General features: G+C 38.5%; 1 protein-coding gene across 4 annotated transcripts in view; it reads left to right on the top strand.

The window, feature by feature from the left end:
- Slc16a7 (solute carrier family 16 member 7) overlaps positions 1 to 20877 on the top strand; it is a 155935-nt gene that overhangs the window by 40180 nt on the left and 94878 nt on the right. For 3 of the 4 annotated variants that reach the window (XM_036169604.1, XM_036169601.1, XM_036169602.1), the window contains exon 2: positions 6138 to 6228. The exons of the other annotated variant lie outside the window; for it this stretch is intronic. The gene's annotated coding sequence lies outside the window, so the exon portion shown is untranslated. The remainder of the gene's footprint in view (positions 1 to 6137; positions 6229 to 20877) is intronic. 4 annotated transcript variants of the gene reach the window in all.

Here is a 20877-nt window from a genome sequence, read left to right as displayed (position 1 = left end):
GACCATGTGTTCAATTGGTTGGTAACAAAATTAGAATTATGCTGAGCTTTCTGCCAAAGCCCTGAATGTGTGGAGAAGATGAGTCAAGAGGCTGGGAGATGACTCTTAATTTGGAAGATGTGTCAAGGGTCTACTAATGTCAAAGAGATTCTAGAAGGATAGCAAAGACTGTATAAAAGACAGGCATCTATAATTTGGAAATACAGTATCAATATTGAAGACCCTGGTAACAGAGATAGCCACAGTGGCCATGAGGTCCAAGTTTGAAGTGAATTCCTTTAGAAATAAGAGTCCAGTAGAGGTCATGAATTCTATGATGACATTATTGCTTGCAGTCTGTGAGTATTGATCACTATAATTAATTATGATAGTGTTTTGGAATGATGAAAAATGGGTCTTGAAGAAATGATCTAAAAGAAGATAGATGAGCCTTGGTAGTTAGGATGATGTGGCTTTGAAATGAACCTCAAATAAGATGGATTTCTTTTCGTGAAGGTTAAAAGATTAAAAACAATGGCCACAGACTGATTGCACCGAGCCTTTGCATGTGCTATTGCAGACCTAAAAGTATAGAGAAAAATTCTAAATCAGTCGTTGAAAGAGAAAAGAATTTGGTGTTGATACAGTGTCCTGGTGGAAGAGAATTGGTTTATTTATTTATTTTTTAAGCATGGAAGCCTGCAGGGTGGAAAAGACTGAGAAAGGCACTCCAATTTGTGTGACTAAGTAGAGAGGGTTGCCCAAATGGGAAAACGCACAGCTGGGTGAATAGTATGCAGAGAATTAGAATTAATAATTAGAGGAAGCAGCATATTTGTCTAGTGAGAGCAATAACCAGGGAGACATCATGAAAACCGAAGCCGTCATGTTGGTAGATTTTTAACTGAGTGAGTTTTCTTGCTTCTGGAAAATACTCATATGCTATGATTTAACATAGTCTTCTTTGAAGGAAGTCAGCATGATGCACTTCTTAGGGTACTAGTCTTGTGTTCCTTGTGACTGAATTCAGAATAGCAACTGGATGAATTAACTGCCTTTATGCATCTGGTTTTGTGGGTTTGCTTACTATTTGACGAATAAATTCTAATGTTGATGTAAGTGTGTGTTTAAAATGGTTTTAATGTTTCATTTTTGAAAAAGTTATTCTATATTTACCATTCAGACTTTCCATGTCACCATTTGTGCTTATGTGTAGGGTATCTTCATTCTTAATGAATTTATGCTGTTGGTACATACTAAACCAATACCATTGTAGCACTTTGGTAACTGTAATATAGATTAAGCAATTTGAGTTTGCTGAATAGATTCAATTGTTCAACAATATTTAAAAATGAAGGTTGCTTATCAAGGGGATGCATGACATTATTAACTGAACTTTTTTGCAGAAGACTCAATAAAGGCTTAGCATGAATGTTTTACATATCATGTAGTCCATTCGTGCATTTGTTATAAATACATTTGATGTTTGTTTATGAATGGCATTTTTAAAGGTTTGGTTTTGTGGACAGGATGAGAAAGCTCAAGATTGGATAGTAACTCCTATCCTTAAAGCTCTACAACATCAAGATCTAAAATTCTTGTATTTAATCTTCCTTGCTTCTGAAATGGGGATGTTAGCCTTAGAATATTTGGGAAGACTGGAGTACTCAATGTTACTTTTAGATATTTTTTTTATATTGAATTAAAAAAATATCTATCACTGTGGTTCTCACCCATTTGCGTCAATTCCATATCCTAGAATTTAAAAAGTTGAAAATTTCTTAAAAATGAATTTCATTGTTAGTTCAATTTCTATTATTTATGCAGTAACTTTGGTTTTGAAACATTTTTTTCCACAAAATAATTCTCCAAGAACAACTGAATAGGAACAATAGAACAACCAGGCCAGGCCAACTGAAAGTCCACTGGCCAAAATCAGTGATGAGATTCAGGAACATGTCTGCCTTTCCCTGGCTCCTTTCCTCAAACCCAAGCTGAGATCTGCCCATGGTGGATGTGCACTCCTAGTGAATTCAGCAGGGGACTTCAGAATGGAGCAGCTTTGGCTCAGGCTCAGCACCACACTCTCTATAGCTGGAGATCTCTGAGGTTTCTTCTGCATAGCTTTATGTCATACTCATCCACCCTAATCCTGTGTGAAGACAGTATTTGTAAAGGATCTTGTGTCCAGTTGCCTTCAGAGAATGAAAGGTGAATATAAATCAGGTGTCTGGTTATTCCTTCTGCATACCCCATCCCAACCCTTCACTGCTGTCTACACCTCTAGCTTAGTATTACCATTACTCTGTCTGGTGAAATTTTGACTAGACAAGCCGGTATAGATGGGTGTTTGCAATGTATTTTGGCTTTCCAGCTCTTAATGGTTAATTTTTAGGACAACAGCAAGCAGATTTGTTTTCAGTGCCTGTAGACTCTTTTCATCTTTGACTTGAATAGGAAAATAGGTCATTTACATCCCTAGTTCAAAGATAATGTGAATAAGATTCATCCATTCAATATTTCTGCTAAAACTTTGAGGTTAAAAAAAATAATCTTTAGGGTAATGTTTTCTCTCTATTTTTATTCCAAGGCCTCATAGTTCAGCTGCTTTAGACTTGTTTACAGATGTTAGGTGATAATATTTACTGAAGAATACAATAGAACTCTTTGGATTTGGCCATGAACCTGCATTCACATTGTAGCCACAGGAATGGCTCTGTAGTAGAATGTAAAGGCTTTTGTAATCTGCCTCCTGGCCTGCAAAGGTCACCTTTGGTGAGTGCATAATCTTAACACAGTGGGTTTGTTTCTGGGGGTTAGAGGAGGACACGCGCTGTCTCACACCAGCCATTCAGCTACTAAAGGAATGTTATTCTTTGCCCTTGAATAATGTCCTTGCATTCTTCCACCTCGGGTCAGTCAGCTGCTGGTCAGCTGATGTGATTCTTATGTGTTCGCCTGTGTCATTAGTCACTCACTTTAAATTCTCCTGCACTGTTCACCAGTTGCTTCCAAAACAAACATGTTTTGGGGGCTTATGTGGAAGGAGAGAGGAGATTTAAAGGAAGGTAGTAGCTGGCTTCTCTGTTGTTTTTTGTCTTTTAACACTAACTACTGTAATTGTAATAATGCATGGAATTATGATCCAGGTATTAATCAATATTTTATTCAAGGCAACTTTTGCTAAGCCCTAATGACCACCAAGTATTCACAAGCATGATCCTGACTAGCAAATGCTTCTAAATTAAAGGGAGAAACTTTCTTCTAAGAGAATAGATGATCTTTCATTTCTCCTGGAAAATCTGAATGGGAATCTCAGTAGCATTACATATTCCTGTGACATTTACTGTGTTTTCTAAAATAGTCCTTTATTTTAAGCCAGTTCTGATTTGTTAAGGATATCAGTATAATTTGCATTCAAAGCTGTTAATTGCATTATACTTAATATTTTATTAGGTATGTGATGGTATGTACTATTTATTTGTAATGTAAATTGCATTACTGTTTAAATAAAGAACTTTATCACGTGTATGCCACTTGTGAGTTTATTAAAATTTATTTTCTTCATTGGTTAGAAGATATCATATGTCCTAGCTAATTCATTTTGGTCACAACTGAAAATTTTAAATCAAGTTGTAAGAAGGCTAGGTACAGATGCCTTACAAAATGCCAGAGTATTAAAATAGCAGAATATATATAGGAAATATATGGCCATTTCAACTACCTAATCGTGTTCTCCAGAATTTGGAAACAAAAAATATTGTTGAGTGTGATACGTGTCTGTAATCTCAGTGAGTGGGAGGTTGAGGCAGGAGGATTGCCACCAGTTGGAGATCAACTTGAGATACATAAGTTCTAGGACAGTTATAACTACAACATTAGGCTATGTCCAAAAGAAAAATGTTTGTGTGATAAAAGATTACACATTAACTTAGCTTCCTAGACTTAGACATTCATACTTGAACTTTTTTTTCTCAATGTTTCTCATTCCTTTTCTATTTGTGTTGATTGTTGAGTAACTGTAGATCAAGAAAATTCTCTTACTTTGTGGGCTCTTTTTAAGGACAGCCTGTGGTTTTATATTCATGGAATTATGAAACAAATTGTTTTCAAATACGTAAAAGTCTTGTTAAACTTTCTGTGTTTTAGACAAGGGATTTTAGAAGGTTGGATATACCAACCCTTGGGCAAGGTGAAAGTTACTTGTAAGGTCAAACCAAACCAAAAAGAAAAAGATGGTTTATTTTTATTTAGCTACTTCTTTTTTTTTTTTAAATGTATCTGATAGACATGATATGAATGTCAAACTGGTCTCAATATTTTAATATGTCAGCTCATAAGTACATGAGCTGCAGGTCAATTTCTTTCATCAAAGAAATTAAAATCAAAGACACATCTTAATGTAAATAAAAAGGTTTTATCAGCCTACTTTTATATGACAAAATCATGTAAATTAAAGAACTAAGAATCCAAAGTTATGGATGAAAATCAGCAAATTTCTTATGTTTTATTTTTAAAAGTTTATAGTTGAGGAAAAGGAAGAAATTAAAAGGAAAAACTTCCTTATCTCATTCTAAGTATTACTATTTTACCTAAATATTAGTAGTATTTTATCTCACTTGAGAATCAAAATATGGGCGCTATTGCTTTTAAGATCATTATGCAAGTAACATAAATATGTAGACAAACGTGAATTGTGACATAATACCAATAAACCATCATATTTATAAGTGAAATAAATTCAGAGTTCCATAAACCCTTATATCTGTAAATGAAATAAATTAAAAAGTGTGTGTTTCCATAGCCATCACTGAAAACAGGAAGTCAATTCTAGTAGATGTTATGGCTGTGAATACGCTTTAGTCAAATATGTCAGTCTTACTCATTATAACATGATAATTGGAGTAACTTGGTGAACTGTATTTTACTATGCATTTTAAATTCAAGCAAGTTTAATTACTGTGACAAGGAGGATTTTGCATATAGAATTGACATGTTTTGCAAGACTTCCTTTTTTTTGCTACATGAAGACAATAGTGTGTAAGAAATCTGGTTATTATCATCTTGGAATTTATATAGTGAACAGATTGCCTGTTGAATCCCCCTCTGTGTACACTGTCAATCAGTGCTCTCTGACCAGGTTAGGGAAATGCAACAGTTCTAACTGCAGAGATAGTGTACTTTTGTCCTCTCTTGTCTTTGCTCCTCAGAGAGGATTTCAGTAAGCTTTCTCTGGCCAGCTATCGATGTCTGATCTTCTCAGTCATACCTGAAAGTTAATTATATTGCTTTAGTAATTAGAAAAACGTATCATTTTACATATATCTTATTTTTCAAATAGAGAATCAGCAGGGATTTTGTTTTTATTCCTTTATATTAAATAGTTATTTTTCTCTGCTTAAGTAACAAATATTAATAATGGTAATTATTATTTTATGACTATTTCATTGATAATTACTACACAAGATATTTTCAAAATGTTAATTTGATTAATAGTCATGATTTGGTGGTAGATACTACTGTATCTTTTCTTTTCCCTTTTCCAAATTAAGTGACTTGGACAAAAAAGTGAAAATGTTGTTACAAATTCCATAGAATCAAGGAACATAGATGGTCAGATTTTAATTATATTCTGAGGTGTTTCTGGAACATTGTTTAATGTCATACTGAGATGTTGCTTTGGGTTTTTTAGTTAATATCAGTGGAGTTTCTTGTATTTTTATAGAAATCTCAAGATTTTAGCTTGCAAACACATATACACCCTTATATACATTATTGTACTAAAAGTACAGGGAATCTCTCTGAGGATGACAGAAAATTATTATAAAATTTCAAAGGCGGTCAATTGAAATGAACCTACAACTTTTTGCAAAAACTCCAACTGTGTCAACTTGAGTTGGGAGAGAAGACAGTAGTGGAGACGTTGCACTTAGAACACAGGGCTGCTGCTGGTGGTAGGAGCTCAATGACCTAAATGTTCCTTCCGTACCTAGTGGAGAATTTAAATCAAACTCCAGTGTTTAGAGAAAGTCCATAGCAATTACAGCCGAGGCAAGAGAAAGCTGCATGGTGGAACTAGTCAAGACACACACTTATACACCTTCCTGTTAACACGTGTTGTGATACTTAAATGGGTCCTCTCTTTTTGATACTTCTAGGAGTCAAATGCGGGGTGTGACACTTTCCTGGAGACAGACAAGGATATCTGGGCACCGTGAACTCAGAACAGAGCATCCATAGAGCTGCCTTGTGAGTTCCTTTGATGTGCGACGTATTATAGTCTGTCTGTTTCCCTAACCCATGACGTTTGTTGAAGTGGACATTTTAACAGGAGCAGATCTTGACTCACATCCTGAGTTTTGTCCCGTAACAGATGATGGTTGTTGAGCACGTTTGACATAGGTTACATGGCCCCTGTTGGATACACTTCCCTGGCATGTTCCGTCATCTTCATTGTTGAGAGCTCAGCCTGTAGCCTCTGTTGTCTGGTTTCAACTCTTAGCTCTGTTGCTTACTGATTAAAATCTGTCCAAATACAGTACTTTTAATTTATAAAATGAGAACATAATGAAGTTTCTTCCTATTGGCAGTGACAAAAATCTTTTCAGTGTGTTTGAAGTACTCAGAGCAAATTTGACAGACCTTAGAAGCCAAATAAACTTAACTATAATTGCATTTATCCCTTAACTAATATGTTCCTAAATTTACTCTCTTTAAAAAAAAAAAAAAACATTAGATCTAATGGTGCCCAAAATTTAGGAGAGGCTACCATTGGGCTAGACACATTTAAATGAAACTCAATACTGTTAACAGCACAATGTGATACTACCAATTTTTTTAAATGTCATGCTTTTAAGTTGTTCTCTCCCTTGTTTGCACTATCACCAATATTAATTAATTAAATATTAATTAAACACAATTAGCAGACTGCAATGCTTCCTTTCATGGGAATCACTTACCTTTCTGTCTTAGCTTCTTTAGAGTTAGTCCTTCTGTTTGTGTTGATACCACTGCTCAAGCATGCAAATATCCTGGCACCAGCAAGTGTGTATAACATCCTGTGAGAAGGGGCCTAGGTAAGAGATCTTTTGAAAGTGAAGGAAACATACTCAGAATGTTGCTTTTCCACGATATACCATAAGAAGTGTTTGTTAGGTGGATGGGGAGAGATGTTCTTCATCTGGCAATGGAGGTAGCTCTTTAGGTAGGAAATGTATAGTTGGTCAATCTGTCAGGAACTTGATCATAGGATCTATATAGCAAGATACATATTTTGTTTTATTCAGCCAACGTGCCATACACACATCCTAAATGATAATGGAGAAGTGGTATCTTTACGAGGCTTTCCAGGTACAGGGCTGAAACCCCAGTGATCCCTGAAATGGTACAGAGCTACTCAGCAGAGTTAGCAGTGTGGTAGATCTGTTTACACTTTCCAGCTTCCCCCACACAGGCCAGTGGTGCTGTGCCATGTGTGCCAAACTGTTTTTAATTGTGCATTCCTCTTACAGAGCAGCCTGTCTGTGCCTGTCTTTGAACACCCCCTGCTTTCTGCAGGGAAAAAAATCAAAACAAAACACATTCTCTATCCAGACATCTGAAGCATGAGGGAAGCCACTTATTTAAATTGGAGACTTAGACATTCTACTCATGAGTCTGTTTGGTATGTGATTAAGACACACACAATGTCGATGAGCTGTTGGCTAAATGAGATTTCTGTGTCATTCTCAAATAGAGCTGGCATATTTATGGTACTGTTCAGGCAAGTCCTTCCATTTTCACGTTACAATTCACTTTTCCAACATTTCCTAATTCATATCTCATTTACCTAAATATAGCTGAGGGTCACAGAGCTCTGAGCGGCTTTTTCCAAAGCGCTGATGATGTGGACATGTGCAGGTCTTTGGTGGCCTCAAAGATGAATTTGAAGTCTATACAAGTCATTGCTTGCTACCCAATCCACTCATCCTCCACTGTTTCTCTTCAGATACAGGTGGGCCTCTCATGGATAACAGCCAGCCAAAGTATACCAAGTTGCAGTGAGGCTAGGCTCTTCTTCTTCTATTAAGGATGGATGAGGCAATCCCATAGGAGGAATGGGTCCCAAAAGCAGGCAGCAGAGTCAGAGTCATCCCCTGCTCTCACTGTTAGGAATCTTACAAGAAGACCAAGTTACACAGTCATAACATATGTGCAGAGGGCCTAGGTCAGTCCCATGCAGGCTCCCTGGTTGTCAGTTCAGTCACCGTGAGCCAATTGTGAGCCTTGATTAGTTGATTCTATGGGTTTTCTTGTGGTGTCCTTGATCTCATTGGGTCTCACCATCTTTCCTCCCCTTCTTCCACAGGACTCTCCCAGCTCCGCCTAATGTTTGCCTGTGGGTCTCTTCTGTTCCCATCAGTTGGTTGGGTAAAGCCTCTCTGATGGCAGTTAGGCAAGGCACCAATTGGTTCTGGCTGGTTCATTGGCCTGCCTCAATGCTCTTTTTTGCTCCTTCTTTAACCCAGAAGTTGACAGAACAATAAAGGAGAGAGGAACCATCTGAACTTAAAAAAAAAAAAAAAAAAAGCCTCTGCAATGAGTTAGCAGGAAGTGTCAATCAAGCATATTCCATTCTTCACTATGACTTCTTTATCTCTGACTCTCTTTCCGAACCGTGAGCCAGGCAGCAGCTAACTCATCCCTGTGAGAAGTGCACCACTCCCCCCCCCCCCCCCCCCTCTCTCTCACACACGCACGCACGCACACACACACACACACACACACACACACACACACACACACACACACACACACAGAGTCTCTGTCCCCATTCCTAGACTTACAATGCTGATCTTGTGGGTTGACCTCAAGGCAAATGAGCAAATGGGGCTTTTCCTTTCAGGAACAATTTACTCGATAAACATTTTGGGCTGTGTCTTTTTGTTGTTGTTGTTAGTTTGTTGTTTTTTCATGCGATATATTTTAGTCATTTTCTTCTTTCCCCAATTCCTCTGTTCCTTTTGGATTCTTCCCACATTCCTACCCACCCAACTTTATGTTCTTTGTTTTCTCTTTCTCTCCAAAACAACAACAAAAATAAACACATACACATAAAACACACACACACACACACACACACACACACACGACAGAGAAAGAGAGAGACTAAAATCAAAATAAACAAGTAAAAACACCATAAAACAGTAACAACAAAACACTTAAGCAAAGCAAAAATGAGACAAAAGTCTATAAAAAATACTATTGAGTTCTTTCCGTTTTGGTTTTGCCCAGCTACTTTTGGGCAAGAGGCCTTCCCTGAGGTATGTGTTAAAATAAACCCAGTGAGACTTCACTGGACTAAACTGACTTTTCCCTCTGTCAGCAAGCACCAATTGCACATAGCCTCTTGGTTAGATGTGGTAGCCCATGGCCTCTTCTCCTTTCAACGCTGTACTCTGTTTATCTTGAACCTGGGCATGCCTTGTATGGGGTGCAGTCTTGAATACTCCTGAGAGTTCGTATGGGCATCAGTCTTGTTGTGTCCAGAAGAGGCCCTTTCCTTGAAGTCATCCATCACTTCTGGCTCTTAAAAAAAATCTTTTTCTTCTGCATAGATCACCGAGCTTTGCTTGAGAGGAAGGCTTCGATGAAGACATCCCATTTAGAACTAGTGGCTCCAAAGTCTCTCACTCCCTGGCAATGCCCAACTGTGTGTCTCTTTGTTAGTTGCCATCTACTACACAGTCAACACCTATCTTTTTTTTTTTAATATTTACTTTATTAAAGTCCCTGATCTATTTTTTATCTTTTAGAACAGTAGTAGTTTCCCCCTACATGCCTGGCCTATCTAGTCTCAGGTTCTTGGTCTCTCAAGCAGTGTCAGAGAAGGATTTGATCTCATGGAGCGGACCTTTACTCAAATCAGATACCAGTTGGTCACTCCCACACGCTTTTTGCCACCATTGCACTATCATATCATATTTTGCATACAAGACACCATTGTAGATCAAAGAGATTGTGGCTGCCTTCATGTTTAGATTTCTCTATTGGTAGCATACAGAGTGCCTTCCTGTACCAAAGAGACTAGAATGTACGGGTGAAGGCTCTGTGTAGACACCAGCTTGACTTCTGATGTTCAATGAGTTGTGTAGATGTTGTCTTTAGTGATGGGCCATTGCTGCCAGATTGTAGAGAGCAACGTATAGTCCTAGCAACAGTTTCCAGATTCCATGGGCAGTATCTTCCACCTAGGAAAAAAGTTCAAACCTAGTGTTTGTCCTTCTCTACCTCTCATATGGTTCAGAATAACGAATTGAGAGTTCCTGTCAATACTAAGTCATTGTATTTGCTAACACATCCCTAAAAATTTGATTCAGAGAGGGTGATGTTTTCAGATACAAGGAAATGATTCTTTTATATCATCCAGAGAATCAGAACCTAGCATTTCTTAGAAGCTTTGTGATACAGAAGACACCTGTAGTACATGGTTTTATGAGCTTTCTATCACACATGTAGTCTGTGTGAATGCATGTGCTGCTGAATTAAATCCTACCAGGCTCTATAGGATATTGATGACTCTGTTAAGACTATGCCTCTTTTATAGCTTTAATAATTCTGGCTAGGTAGCTCTGTATGCATCTATATTCATCACAAGGAGAGTACATGTAAGAGAAAAGAGCACCAGCCTTATTTACCTTGACATCGCTCCTTGTCCTTCCATAATGGCTTTTGTATGCTAGCCACCCACTAAATGTTGGTTAAACTAATTAATTAAGCACAAGGAGGGAAAAAAAAGCAGATTCAGCTAGCTTCTCAGATGCATCTATTCAATTCTTAAACCCGTTGTTGCACTAAAGAATATGGTTTGAATACATAATGAAGTGGAGATTTTAATTTGAATTTATCTCCAAGCTCGGCTTTCTCTTCTCAGAGAGAGAATCTGTCCTAGAAAAGGCATCTCAGTGTTCACCTCCGAATTCATCTCTCCTATAGTAAGACACCTGAGAAGGAGCATGGGGATGACCTCAACACCCTTGCTTAGCTTTTTTTTGGGGGGGGGGATGAGTATTTTTGATTTTCCCCTTTTCTTGAAAAATTCATCATCTAAATGTAGAATGGACTGTAGTGTTGTTTTAGCAGGTGTATTTGCATAAGAAACTATGTAAAAAACTAGGTAGGTGGTAAGCCTGAAACTCTGGTTATGCAACTTGTTCAAGGTAAGAATAGGCTGGAAGTCCACACTGACAAGCAAAAGTCAGTATCTATAACAAAATCAGAAACCTAGAACCCCAGTCCTATAGTTCAGAGAAGAACTGTAAGCAGTGGGTTATGTTAGACTACGCAGGGAAACAGGTGAGAACACCGGGCAGAGAGACCCAGGGAGGACTCCGGGGCTGGTGACATGGCCCATGAAAGGCAAAGGAGGCTTCTGTCCTCTGCTACTAGTGGGTCAGCAAGGATATCTTGTCTATGCAGAGAAATAGCAGACAGGAAGGTAACACTGAAGCCTATCAAGCCTCAGGTGTGGTACAATTCCTATTAACTGTCTTCATGTGTGAATTTATAATAATGTTCTTCATCTTTAAAAGTTTACTTTTACTTATATTATTATTATTATTATTATTATTATTATTATTATTTGTGTGTTGCTATCAAGCTTCACGCATGATTAAAACTCCCGTTAACTGTGTTTCCTGTATGACTTTACATTCCTTTTCATCCTTTTTTGTTAGATTTCCCTTTTTAACATGTTTTTATTTGAGAATTTCATACAACATAGTTTGACCTTATACTTTCTCTTTCCCTACATCCTCCCAGATCTTCCCCCATTTCCTTACTCCTAAGTGCATGTTCTTTCTCTTTATTTGAAAAAAAAAAATCATGGAGTCCCATGTCTGTTTGCTGATTACTGCTAATCATGGGTGGATATACCCCATGTCCCTCCATTGCTGACAACTGACTTCTCCCATCCCAGAAACTATTGGTTACATTGCAAACATCGTCTTGACTGGAGGTGGTACTTGTATCTACTCCCCCTTCTTTTTGCTGTGGTTTTCATCCGGCTTGGACTCGTGCAGTTCCTGGACTCTCACAGCCGCTGTGAGTCCCCATCAGTCCTGTTTTATCTACACAGTGGTGTTTCCTTGAAGTCATCCATCATCTCTGGCGCTCACAGCCTTTCTGTTCTGTCTTCTGCATAGATGCCCCGAGCCTTGAGGGGAGAGGCGTGATGTAGCTGCTTCATGTGTGGCTGATTCTTCTAAAGTCTCTCGTTCTCTGCACTTGGTCCAGTTTTAATTACCCTAGTACAAGAGGAAGCTTCTCTGATTAGGGTTCAGGGACACATTGGTCATTTGTCATATGTGTATACACTTATCTTCTATTGAAGAAAGCTGAATTTTAGTTCTTAACGTTAGTGTGTGTGTGTGTGTGTGTGTGTGTGTGTGTGTGTGTGTGCAGGTGTGTGTGTGAGAGAGATACATGTGACATAGTACTAGTATGGATGTCAGAATACTGCCTTCCGGAGTTGGTTCCCTTCTTCCATGTCTACGTGGGTTCTGGGTTCTGGGAATCAAACTCAGGTCATCAGGCTTTTATGGAAAGTTTATTCACCGAATCATCTGTCTGGCCCTACATTACTTTATTGCTGTTTTCTGATGTCATCAGATGAAGGGCTTATGCTTTCCTTTAAAATAGCAGTAAAAAGAGGTTTTTACCAAAATGTCTTAGAATGACTTAGGAGTTGAGTAATTTATTCATATAAGTCATTCTGAGACATTGAAGCGTCTCATTCCCAGTGAGATATGTCTTAGACAGTCTGTCTAAAGCTGTCTTTAACTTAACTTGTGGATACCTTGTTAAGGGTGAATGCTTGTATGGTTTTTAAAAAGAGTATAAATAACCGCTCCTCATCTTACAAATGATTCTAAAGAGCTGAAGGACATTGAAATATTCATCCTGGTGCTGTTGCCTATAGCAGTGCGTGGAATGCACACGCTGATCATACTATATTTTATTTAACAAAATGTTTCTGGAATTCCCATGGGGGTTGGGCAGGTAGGCAGGTGTGTGTGGTCTCTAATTAGACAGATGGATGGATAAAAATTGGAGGCTACTACAGTTTTTGAAGTTCAAGGTACCCATGGAATGAAAGAAAGATAGATGAGTCTGTGTGGTCAGAAACTTTGATCTCGTAAGGTAGAGGGAACATTCTTGCCAGTCTGGACTTTGTGCTGAGTTACTGGCAGAGTGTTGGTGTGTGGGACAGAAGGCGTGGCTGGTCAGTGCTGAGGGTGATGCCACAGAGTTTTGTGAAATCACAAATTCTGAGATAAGAAAGTGCATTGTTCCTGAATATGCCCATCTGTTAGCTGAATATGCTGCAGTGTACTATTGACTGGGCAATACCAAAGAAGGAAGGGACCTAAACCTCTCCTGCGCCTAAGTCACCTTTTCATGCTTCTGCTCTATTAACTTCCATGCAGGAGAGATGCTCCGAGATGGTAGAATACTTACATATATTTTTAACATCTTTGTGCACCTCATTTTATTTTCCTTTGGGATGTTGAAACCTTAAAGGGATGACTCCATGATGCAAATTTAACTGACAGCTCTCTTCTTGTCCTTGATACCAAAGTTACAAACAAGATGCCTTTTATGTTGTGACTCCAAGGGATAATTAACTCAGGAAATGAACTAGGATTGTTTCCCTCTGCTGTCTGCTAATTTTGAGTTCTATTGTGTTCTAGAATTCATAATATAAAATCACAGTGAGTACTGTTCAATGAATATGGAGGGTATAGTACTTTCTCCAGGAAAGAAAACAGAGAAAACAAACAAACAAACAAACAAAAAAAAACCCTACCAACACAAAAAGCAAGTAGATACTCAGATCACATTGGGAGTAATTTGTTTTCTTTTTGTCTGTTTGCTGTTCAACTAATTTCCTTCTAAAATATGTACCTGGGCTCTCTGTTCTTTATAAGTTCTTAGGCTTTTTAATCAGGTGACATGCATGGGTTTTTCTCATTTGTTCAGTTTGTAACATTTAGCCATAATGCACACAACATCAAAACCTCACCAGGGAAATGTGCAATGACTGCATGAATCTTGGGAGTAAGAATATAAACAAATCTATTGCCAGGAACTTATTGTCATGATTCAAGCATGGGCTAAACAACCTGTTCCAAGACCGCACATGCTATTCATCAGGATTTTCTATGACTATTTCCTCTTTCTCTTGTCCTGAACTGATTGAAGCATGCTAAAAACTTGGGGGTAACAGGAGAAAACCTTTTCATGTTCATAGCTCCAGAATTACTCTTGAGAACATGTTACCTTGGCAAAGGTTAGTCACCTTCTGCCCGGTCTCCCTAGGGCTCAGTCAGCAGGAACAGGGCTCTCTTGCCTTTGTCTTTCTCAGAGGTACATGTAGCCAACACAACTGTCTTTATCTCACATCCCACAGAATTGATTGTACAAGTACACCTATGTGATTTCTCCGTGCTTTTCATGTTGTATATTTCTTGTTACTTAAAAAAAAAAAAAAAAAGAAAGAAAGAAAAAGAATGAGAAAGCTTGGTTGGCTCACTGCCACGACAGCTCTTACCTGTGCAAGGCCCTGGACTCAATATCCACGTTTTGTGGTGAGTCAAGCCAGCTACATTTGCTATTTTCTCAACCACAGCAAATATTAACCCTTAATTTGATTTCTAGATAAATTTAATTTTTGGTAGAGTTGATAAAAGTGGATATTTAAAATGTTAAAACAATTTTATAAAAGCAATACCTTATGAGAAGGAAAAGTACCTTAATATTTACAAAGCAAATTGATGACAGAACTTGAGCTTTGTAGCCTTTCATAACATATTCCTTAAACTTAACAATATGATTTTAACCAGTACAGAGAATTTTTAAGGAATTAACATTGTAATAGCAGTAAACAAAAGATGCTAAAAGTGCAAAATATGTTATCAATATTCTTGACAATCATGTAAGTTTTGTGAAATTATTGATTACAGAATTGCTTTTTTTAATTTTTGGGGTTACAGTATAATTATATAATTTCTCCTTTCCCTTTCCTACCCCCAAATTTTTACATATCAAACAGAAGCATATTTTTAATTTCTCTACTTAGACATCATGTAATACTGAAACAAAATATTATACATATAGAAGCTTAATCAAGTGACCACTTGTGGTATAGTTAATAGTGCTTATTTATTGACATTAGTGCTCTTTTCTATGAATAAGATTGAGTATTATTGCCACCCTCTCAATAGATAAAGCAGACAGCTTCAGGGACATTTATTCTTTAACAATTTTATTTTTAAAGAAATTGAGGCAATCGGAAGAGTGCACTGTGGAGTTACTTTCAGTTGCTCAGTCATTTGTATTACATAATAATTCTATCCCCAATGAGTGTTCTGAACCCTGAATAGTGTCAAAAATTATACAAGAGGCATTGTTTTCTGGCCTAAGTATCTTGGTCCCCTCTAGACCAAGTTGAAAAGTCAAAATGGAGTCACCCTTGATACTAAGTGTTGTTGGATCTTAGTGATGATCCAGAATGTGTGGGTCACCAAGAGTGAAAACACAAGCTGCATGTCTGCCATGAGAAAGCAAGATTATGGAGATAATCAAATGCATTTCCCAAGCAGGCTGGTTTCAGTTAGTGAGATAATGCTTTCCCCTCTCACCTTAATCTCACACAAAAGAAGCCAAATGTTAGGCAGTCAGTTACCATCACTCCTGCTGTCTCCAGCCCCCAGTTTACAAGGCAAATATTTGAAATGTCCAGTCATTCTTGTTTTTTTCAAGGGTGGGTGGGTGTGGTCTGCTTTCCTTTTCTCTGTGTTTAGGATCAACCTGTTGAGCTCAGCCCATTAGAACACTCACTCTGTTTAGTGGAAGGAAGTGTTGCTTGATGTTAAAATCGAAATAAAGCTGTTCAGCTCATTAAGCTAAATTGTTGTAATCTGTCCTTTGACACAAGTTGCTAAGTGCTGAGCTTTGTTAGGACGGAGGTTCGTTTGAAGAGGTTTCTGTAAAAATGTCATCTCTGGATCATCAGACGTTTACTATGTCCTGGGAAAAATCCATACAACAGTTTGTCACCATCTCAAAACCTCAGTATTGGTCTATATTTGTAGAAGGAAAGAATTTCCTTATGCTTCTACTTTATTTTACTTTGTAACTCAAGATTTTAATAGAAGAAGCAGAAACCTACTGTGTTTTTTGGGGAAAATGTAATTTCTGTATTTGGTCAATAAACCAGAGAATTTTGGGGAGAGAATTGTCTTTGTTACTTGGTTATTATAACTGTTGTACATATTATTAAAATCTCTGGGAAGCATATTTTGCAACTGGCTGGTATCTGGTGTACTCCATTCTAGATATCTAAATCTTTCCCTTTGGAAACCATGAGTCTTGTCTTATTTCTTTGACTGTTACTGTGATAAAATACTCTGACCAGAACAACTTGAAGGAGAAAGATTTCATTTCTGCTTGTAGCTCTGGCTACAGACCATCATGGGAAGTCACAGAGGCAGGGGCTTGAGGAATCGGTGTACATAATAGCTGCCCACCAGCAAGAGGCAGAGATGAAGGAATGCATGCATGTTGGCATCCAGTCATTTTTCCCCACTAAGGACCCTCTTCCTAGGACATGATAGAAACGAACCTGTATTAAGATTAGCCTTCCTCCATCAATAAATGTAATCAAGATAATCACACATGCTTGTCCAAGTTCCCATCTCCCCGATGATTCCAGGATTTGTCAAGTTCACCATTAGCATTTAAGTCCCTACCCACTGACTGTGGAGACATTAGCCTGCTGTTTAGTAGAGAGGAATATGGACCTTAGATCCACTAAACACTAGAGAAGGAAGTCGGAACCCAATATCCCCAAGCATTAGGAACTTACATAAGTAAATGAAACTCTACATCTCAGTATTCCCATACTTAAAATGTTTACATTGCATCTATCTTGTATTATTTAAAGAATGAGGCGGTGAATACAAATTATTTGGCAAAATACCTCAGTGCTGCAGAGATGGCTATCAGTGATGTACCTGCTGCCTGTGTCCCCAGCACCAATGTAAAAAGCCAAGAGTGACAGCATGCCTCTGTCACCACAGCCTGGAGGAGGTGGAGCCAGGACAGTTGCTGAGGCTCAGTGGCCACCTTAGTCTAGCTGAGTCCAGGACTCCAAGGTCACTGAGAGTCCATGCCTCGATATAAGACAAGGGTGGAGACCAACCTAGGGAAGCCACCCGAATCTATATTAGGCAACAAAATGAAACTCTGCGACCTTGACCTCATCAGTATTGTTCATAATGCAGTCTTCCCTAGTATTCAGGTTCACTTAACATTCACAGACACAGCAATGCATATTGTACAGGGTTTCTGCAGTGTCTTCCAGACATGATATCAAATTACATGATGGAAAAAAGTACCCTTGAAAATGTGTCCACTTCAACAGCAGAGGAGAATGGGAAGATTAAATGTAGCAATCCAAAGTGCCAGACAGGTCACCTTCTTTGACCCTGGATAAAATTTAAGCCCAGTCTACGTTACACTGTGTGAAGTATGAACTAATTGTGCATGTCATAGCAAGTTCTTCAAGAAGAGAGAGGGAGCTAGCTGCCTTTCCCCTATTTGAGAGGAGAGAAGGAAAGGGAAGCAGAGACGTGGCCTCTGGAGAGCTGTGTGCAAGTTTGCTTCTGGCTAAAAGTTAATGATCAATCGCTTGTGTTCTGAGCTCTGAGTCCCCAACAAGCGGCTAATGCAGCTTTTTTCTCTCTCTCCAGGTAACTTTAAATTTCTACAAACTGTGTTCATGTTGGCTCTGGTAGATTATAGGCATGACTCTTCTCATTCTTTTTCTTCTATTTCATGTTTTAAGATTATTGAAAGTCAAGTTAAATCTCATAAATGTTGCCTCATGGAAAAGTACTTGATTTCTGAAGGGGACTGAATTGAGACCAATGAGAGATTGAGTGCTTGGGGCAGCAAAGAGAATTTTTAAATGTTCTATAAAAGTTATTATTGTGGTTCTTAGCCCTCCTGGCTGAAAGATAAACTAAGCATAATTATTTAAAAGAATACCTCACATTATGTAGCCTGCCAAGTTTTGGTTTGGAGGAAAGGTTTTAGATTGTCCATGTCGAATTTTTGAAAATAAGAGTGATTCTTTACTCACTTAAATTGTATTTGTACCTTATGTTATCTAACAATAAAGTGCCTTTTTTTTTCTTACATAAGTTGTTGCATCTTATAAGTATGTGTGCTCGGCTGAAAAATAGTAAAATGAACTGTGTTAGTTTGAGTATGCAGGTTAGGTAAGTTGGCTCCCAAATGTTTGGTTGGTATAGTGGAAGAAATGAGGTGATCCTCCAGTTCTATTTCTGGTGTTACTTCTGCAGAGTATTGTTGTGACTAAAGACCTTGCCCATTAAATTTTCATGCTCAAAGCTAGCTGCTGAAGATGACAGTACCCACTCTGTGCACCTTCAGAATTAGTTATTCTGCATTAAGTGTTCTTCATTGAGGGTACAATTGCTCAGCCACAGGAACACATGGTAGACAAATTCAGAGAGTTTTTGTTTCTGAAGTGTCTGCCCACTTGGTATCTTTATTCAACAAATATCTAAGGCCAAGAAAACTTGTGTTGGTTGGATTTAGACTCAAACCATCTGAGCTTTGAATAGCATCAGCAGCTAGATATTTCTGTGATGCTGCATATGTAGTCTTCGTTTATAATTTTCCTCAGCTGAAATTCAACGTCAGGCAATGAATGATGATTTTGCAATTGAAATTTAGAGCTGGTAGGAACCCAAACAAACATCCATTTTATACACCAGGAACAGGGTCCAGAGAGGGGACATAGCTATGTTATGGACAATGCTGGAACTGAGACAAGGCCTCTATTCATGGGTGACAAGTCGAGTTGATGGTTTGTTAGTCTACACTCATCCTGGGTTTGAAAGGGAAATCATGTGTCATTCCCTAGCCAGTTTCCAGTTTGGAGCCGATCTGGCACAGCATTTATAGTTAAAGAGCAGGGGGCCAGTGATGTTCTCCAGTTCACCTTTGGCCTTGTAAATCTTTATCAGTTTGACTTGGAAAACTGGATCCTCCTGTCTATTTGCTTAGGTTTATTTAAGTTCCCCATACAAAAGGAGTTTCTCAAACTTAGAGATAAGAATATTGCCAGTCATCTTGATGCACACAAAAGCAATGTAGAGAAGTTTGCAATTTATAAGTTTTCAGGTGGCTGAAGTTTCCTTAATTAAGGAAATTTAAGCTAGTGTTAAAATCAGAGTATACAGGAATAGGTGAATATTCACACAAAGTTTGAAGTGATCCATATATAATCTGAAGGTAGAGTGATTATTTGCCCTAATAACTGTAAAATAGTTTAGGTTCTAATGACTAAGACTGTGTGTGTATCTTTGTGGGTGTGTATGTGTGTGTGTGTGTGTGTGTGTGTGTGTGTGTGTGTGTCTGTCTGTCTGTCTGTGTGTCTTTGTATGTCTGTGTGTCTGTGTGTGCACATGCCCACACATTTGAGTGTGGTGTGGAATGTTTGCAGCATGCTTTCAGGTGCTCAGGTACACATTCATGTTTATGTGTGCAGAGGCAATGGCAGGTGTGTAGAGTGCTTTCTCCCTTGATCTCCACGTGTCTTATTGAGAGTCACAGTCTCTCACTGAACCAGACATTGGTCATTTTGACTAGGCTGTCTGAACAACATCCTAGTGGAATCCCCCTGTCTCTACCTTCCAGTACCAAGGTTACAGGCACACAGCCATACCTGATTTTAAATGTGAATGCTGGGGATTCCATGGCAGGTCTGTTTGCAGATCAAGCATTTTACTCACCTAGACATCTCCCCAGCCTGAAGTTAGGTTGCTTTTGTTGTGGTTGTTTTTGTTGTTGTTGTTTTTTTCTTTTGAGTTGGATATATTACATCTCTTCTTACAGTTGTAGTCTACTCTTCAATTAGCACATAACTCATGTCTATTCTGATGCACTGTGCCTTTTGTCATTTCCTGCTCAGTTTCCCATCACAAGTTTGCACATCACGTGACCATCAAAAAGCTTATCTCTGTTTCCTTAGCCCATTGATTAGACATGGATAAACTGAATTATGCACCGTTGACATCTGTCAAGGTTCTCACAGACATTAAATACTACAGAGACACATAAGATTTCAGATTCTCTTCAAAACAAACAAACAAAAAAAGCAATTGGGGATCAATGCCCCAAAGAACGCAGGAGTTAGAAAACCTGGCTTTAATCCACTGACTTTTTAGATCATAGGTAAATCACATGACCTGTGAAAACCCTCATTAGGGGCTCTAGCAGTTGGCAAGCTTTTCTTTCTTGATGCAGTATGCCAAGCAGGCCAATTACAGAGCCTTGGACCTGGTAGGTGATGCATCCTTCCTGACATTCCTAGGTCTGTCTGAACAAAGCTACATCAGGTGGGTGGCTCAGACCCACTGAAAACTATTCTCATTCCATTTTGGAGGCTGGCAGTATGAAATGAGGTGTAGGTAGGCTGGGCTGTATTTTCTTGTCTTCTCCAGTTTTGGCCAGACCTCGGCTTGGCATGACTCATGGCACTGTAATTCTAGTATATATACCTCAGTCTTCACATGAAATTCCCCCCCATATTCCAGGGATACCTTCTTATAAGGACACCCCTCATGCTGGCTTGCCAACCAGCCCACTTGTTTGAAGCAGGCATATCTGCAGCAGCCTTGTGCTAGAATTTGCATCTAGAATACACCTTGGAGACCTGTGTGTTAGAAGCGTGTTTCTTGCTTGGCAGTGGAAGCTTCAGGAGTTGTGGGTTAGTGGGACAAGTTTGGTTATGGTAGACATGCCCTTAAGGAGATAGTGAGTGAA

The sequence above is a fragment of the Onychomys torridus genome, chromosome 20 (genome assembly GCF_903995425.1).
Source record: "Onychomys torridus chromosome 20, mOncTor1.1, whole genome shotgun sequence".
Taxonomy (NCBI): Eukaryota; Metazoa; Chordata; class Mammalia; order Rodentia; family Cricetidae; genus Onychomys; species Onychomys torridus.
This window is presented reverse-complemented; position numbering and strand designations above follow the sequence as displayed.